At 44.3% G+C, this 5690-nt stretch overlaps 1 non-coding gene across 1 annotated transcript; it reads left to right on the top strand.

The window, feature by feature from the left end:
- The first annotated feature begins 2733 nt into the window (after window positions 1-2733).
- trnap-agg (transfer RNA proline (anticodon AGG)) lies at window positions 2734-2805 on the top strand. The gene has a single exon. It is a non-coding gene; the product is annotated as a tRNA-Pro (tRNA).
- The last annotated feature ends 2885 nt before the right edge of the window (window positions 2806-5690 follow it).

Below are 5690 nucleotides of genomic sequence, written 5' to 3'. Positions count from 1 at the left end.
GTTCCAACCTGTTCACGAGGCCTGCTACTGGTGCTAACCTCGGGTGGATCCTCTGGTTACTCTCTGTCAACCTCCACTCTAGACTCTTAGAACAAAGGAAAGTTCTGGCACTCGGACACTCTGGCCGTTCCGTGGTTGTCCGGGCTGAGTCTCAGGATGGTCAAGAGGCGCTCTGCGAGAATGTCCTGCCCTTGGGAGCCTTCTGCTCCTGGGCCGTCCTGCCCTGGAATTCTCCTTTGAATTCCCTTTAGAAAAGTCCACAGAATTCTCTTGAATCTTACTACAGGCTCTCTGTGTTTCCTGTTTTTACCTGGAGGAACTTCAGCTCGTTGATTGGCTGAAAGTTCCATGGGCATCAGAGTCCCACGTGGGTTACTCGGCCCTACCAGTCCCTGATTGGTTGATCAAGGTGAGATATGAGTCATTTACTCCTGACACCTAGGAATGCAGTCCAGATGTCCATCTGGCACTCCCTAGACAGATAGGCGCCAATGGATGACCATTGATCATGATAGCCAGGCTTAGCTAAGTGCATCCCCCTTTGGGAGCTGTCCCTTATTAAAGGAAACCTTAAATCAGCCTGCATGAATAGTTTCTCTGTGGCTGCACCACAGAGATGAACAGAGATGGGGCCTCATTTGGGAAGGCTCAGAACACTTAATTCTTTCTTATTAATAAGCCTCGCTGCTACAACACATATGCAGTTTGAGCAAACATAAGACAATAACCAAGTACCACAAACTACCAGGCATCTAGTATCATTAGCAGTTCAGGTGGGGAGCTGCATCACCATGTGTAGGCTGCAAAGGAACAAGTAATAGGTCTATTCCATGCTTAAAAGAAAAGAAAGAAAACAAAACATTTCAGCCGTGGAGCCCTCACACCTGAAGAAGGCTCCACGGCTGAAACGTTGTGTTTTCTTTCTTCTCTTTTCATCTAGTGTCATTAGCCTTTTAACAGTTCCTGTCAAAATAAAATAGAAATGGATAACATTCTAGAAAGAGTTTGAAATACCAAGGTACAATTTAAAACATATCTCTTCCACTACAACCACAATATTTTGGAGAGATCGTTGAACCTCACTGTTCTGACATGTCCGTTAGCCTCCGTCCTGCTTCAGCAATGAATGTGGCGGGGCACATTCTGAGGGAGATGAGGTCAATCAGGTGGCAGGAAAACCACGCTATGCTTTTTTTTGAGATCCTGAAAAGGACAGAAGGGCCATGTATATGTGTGCAGCTGGATATGTAATTGCAGGTGGCGTAGCAAATTCTGCTGAAGCCCCACTGCCTGGTGTGGACGGTACCTGTGCATGTTGCAGCAGAATTGTGCATGTGAGATCAAGGGGGCATGTCATGTGTTTCAGCACTTCACTCCCTTCAGTAGCACATGATTTCCTGAGTTCTTTGGATGACCTGTGGACAGATCTTTCATGATGAAGAATTCCTTAATAAAAATAGATCTCGGCCCACCATCCCAATGCCTCCGTCTCAAAACAGCAACCTCCCACTGCCCTTGGTCTGCAAGGCAGTCCTTTCAAGTGCGATGACGACGCTGGGACCTTCGTTGCCTATTGTACGAGCTGAACTTTTGTGCTCATCAATTCAACGCTCTTTCCATCAACTCATCTTGTCTTTTGACGCTTCGTGTTTTGCGCTCCTTTGACTATCGGCATATCGGGTGACTGCAAACACTGAAGTTCTTGCTTACGGAGTGTGGAACATTGTTTTCAAGTGATCGCTGTTCTGCCATGTTGACGCCGAGTGAATCTTTCTTTGGCAACATGGGCAGGCTGACAGCAGTGCGAGCGAAAGTAATGGCAAATTTCTTGACTTATTTCTGATGTGAATGTTCTTTAGAAAAGGGATGCGGCGTTGCTTCTCGCCCGTGTAAAGGTCACGCATTCCAGACATGGTTATGAGCGAACAGTTGCCGCAAGTGTTTGAAAAGAGCAAGAGAGGAAGCAGCCCTGCCCCGTGTGAGGATCAAACTCAGGCCCTTCAGATGACGAGACTGACGCACTACCAATTACGCCAACAAGCCCAGCTGCAGTACACATACCGGAAAGTTTGCCTCACATGGATTTCAGTCGCCCGTTCCCTAATCTTTAGACGCCCTCTGCTGAATGTTGCATTTGCCTTTTGATCTCACCGATACATTTTTGGTCTGTTTCTGTTGCGAGTCCGTCTTTCAGATCTCACCTAGCACAAGTCTCTGTGGCTGAAGTGGCCTCTCTGCTTCAGCATCGTGCCCTCACTCAGCCATTAAAAATGTCACTCGGACTTCTGACATGCTGACATGAAATGTCAAGAGAGAGTGGCGGAGTGACGCTTAAGCCAGAGAGAAGATGAAAAGGGGGCGTGGGTGCGAAATGCTTGACAGCTGCACAATGCTCTCCATGCAAGGCGTGACCACAGGCTGAAGGACACCTTTCGGTACATCAAGCTCTAAGCACACACCTGGAGGATGCGGGAATTAATCCTGCTACCTCCCACATGCAAAGCAAGCGCTGTACCATACAAGCCAACCCCCCTCGTTGGGGCTTATGCCTCGGTGTCACCTGGTGCCGCTTGTTCCCCTCTTACCGGGCACAGTTCACTGCCCTTCGTCTGCAAGGCAGTCGTGTAATTGCGGCTTTCTTGACTTATTGATGAAGGTCTGACTGGACGAGCGAATGACGCATCTCCCCCATCCTCAAGCTCGCTGACAGATTGAAATGGAAAGTGCTGTCGCGGCTCGTTGGTCTAGTGGTATGATTCTCGCTTAGGGTGCGAGAGGTCCCGGGTTCAACTCCCGGACGAGCCCTCATGTGCTCTTTTCCTCCTCTTCCACAAGACTGGGATCTGATATCCACATCACTTCGCAGCGTCTGCTTATGGCAAACGATGGAATGTGACTAATGACTGAACGAGCCTGGTGAATTCTCATCACGTGGCACATTGACAGAAGAGGGAAACCGTGCTCAGTACCGTCGAGGATGAGCAGGAAACTTTGTTAATAAGGAGATGGACACCGCCCAACATGGGGCTCAAACCCACACCCCTGACCTAAAGAATCACATGCTCTACTGACTGAGCTAGCCAGGCACCAGTGTTCTCAAAGACGGTTTTCCAAACTCATACATCAGAAAGACCACCGAAACTAAAATTATTCTGCAGCTAGGATCACACATTCTCCCTTCCCTTAACGACAGACTACTGTTCTTTTCAAATTTTCTCCATTCATTGGAAGCTTCATTTCATACCTCTCTGCACCCATTCTGACTTCACACCTCTTGATTGGCCTCTCTTTATGTCCCCTGCTCCCGCCTCTCACTCTTCCTCCCTCCCAACCTTTGTTCTCCCGCTACTTTACCTTTGCCTACTGCCCTGTCTCTCTCACACCTGAAGAAGGCTCCACGGCCGAAACGTTGTGTTCTCTTTCTTCTTTTTTTCAGCATGGAATAAACCTTTTACTTGTTCCTTTGCAGCCTACGCATGCTGGCGCAGCTACCCACCTGAACTAAGACCATTAAACTGTCTAGTGATATTGCTGCACGGGGCGCAATATCACAATAGAACACGTTACTGTAAAAAATGTTAACATTCGTGAATGAGTATTTTTTTAATTATACCAAATGTCTGTTAAATAATGAATGATGTTTTTCAGACCATAAACACTATTATATGAAAAAAAAACATTTACTATATATACATTTAACTTGTTTTTTTTAAAAAAACATTACAATACGGTAGATGAAAATTGTTGTTCAGCGCTCTTGTATTAAATATACTCTACCAGCCTTTTAACTCATGTGTCAGAAATAAAGTGTATAAAATTCGCTAAATCAAACAAAACACAAACGCTACGAAAAAGAAAAAAGATGTGTTTATCCTGCAATTTTATCTCGTTGAAACGTTTTTTTTTTCTCTGTGGCACTAACGGGCTAACGGTTAGGATTCCTGGTTTCCTGATTACATAGAAATGTGTCTCTCTTGCCTTACGATGTCCAAATGATCAGTTCAGTGTAGAAAAGAGCACCGTAAAACCCCGTCAGGCGTGCAAAACGTATAAATGAAAGAGATCGCTTTGTTTCTGCCCGCTATCTCACTGAAGCCCTTTGGTGTGTTAATAGAAGGTTATAACCGCTACACTGCGCGGTGTGGGGAGGGGTGACTTGCAAGCAGAGTTGACCTTTGAGAAAGGACTCGTCTCGGGAATATATTTCCACATTTTGAAGAGATTTTCTCCATTTCTGTAGCCTGATTTCCAATATTCCTAGAGAGCTGTAGAATCTGGAATCACCTATCTGGGAACAGTGTGTAGATGACAGGTTTGTGACTTTCTCATGAGCACAGTATATGAATCCATCAGATTAAAGACACTGTGAGCATTTGAATTAAATTAACGATAGTCTGTCCCAGCTCGCCTGCGATGGTATAGTGGTCAGTACTTTGTGCTGTGACCGCAATACCTGCGCTTTGAATCCGGGTGACAGCAGCCCAAGACAAGAGAGTTTCCTTCGTCTATGTTATTTCAGTGAAGGGGGGCATGCGTGTACAGCAGCGATCTTCGAGTTGATGTGTTGCCCCATATAAGCAATGTGAGCCAACACTGCTTTACAAAGGAGCACGGTCTGATCTTATAGTTGATAATCTGGAGACCAGACCTCTTCTCTAACGAGAAGAAAAGGTCAGGAGCCGCAGTATTTAATATAAATAAGAGATTTCATTTTTTCTGTGGCGCAACTAGTACCAAGCACTTAATCTCGGGGTTGTGAATTCGAGCTCCACGCTGGTAAGAAATCATATAGGTTATGATAAATTTACTTTTTTTAATAAAAACAAATATCGGAAAGAATTCGCCTGTCACTAAGGAATTTAAGTGGAAAGATAAGTAGAGACATAATCAGAAAACCTACATATAGGAAATGTTAGTTACTTTGTATGTGCTTTAGCGTTTTCTTTTATATACCGAAAAAAAAGTTCAAGGCGTTCTAGTCGCTGTACTCCTCGTAGATAATCTCAACGAAATCACAATACAGTACAGGACACGCAGTGAGGAGCTCACGCAACGAATAGTCTTGAACATGCCAAGCGTAAAGGCACACTGAACATCTGCGAAACATCACATCCTAGTTTAGTTACAGTGAGATTATAGACTGGGAGGTAGGAAGTCTCAGATCACTTTTTTATTAAAGGTTCAAGCAAACCCAAATACATTTGCAAGAGACTTTGCAAGAGAGCTGTGCGGACCTTATCTTCATTTAGTTTAATCGTTTTCAGAAAGTGTAATTGTATTATTTTATGTACCCCTGACGATTCTACTGATGTTATAAGTGCTCTTGTTTATATTGAATCTATTTTGTTGTTCAAATAAAAAGTTAAAAAAAACTTTCCGGATGCGTCTGCTGTAAAAATAAAATGACATCAAAGGCGTTGTACATAGAGTTCTGAAGCCTGCTCCACAGAAGAACTAGCTGAGATGAAAAGTTCAATATTCTACTGACAGGGCTATTCCCGTCAACTCAGTTTCTTTCTGAAACAACGTTTTATAAGAAAAACTTACACTTTGCAAAATGTGAAATAAAATACTTGCTTAAAAGTTCAGATTGTTTTTTACCCAAAAACTGTAAATGGAGAAAACCGACCCGTTGGAGTCTCTGTTGTACCATTGCTCAGTGCGGTCAGGTCGGGACTAAAATGATAGTA

This window comes from Lepisosteus oculatus, chromosome 14 (assembly GCF_040954835.1).
Source record: "Lepisosteus oculatus isolate fLepOcu1 chromosome 14, fLepOcu1.hap2, whole genome shotgun sequence".
Classification (NCBI taxonomy): Eukaryota; Metazoa; Chordata; class Actinopteri; order Semionotiformes; family Lepisosteidae; genus Lepisosteus; species Lepisosteus oculatus.
This window is presented reverse-complemented; position numbering and strand designations above follow the sequence as displayed.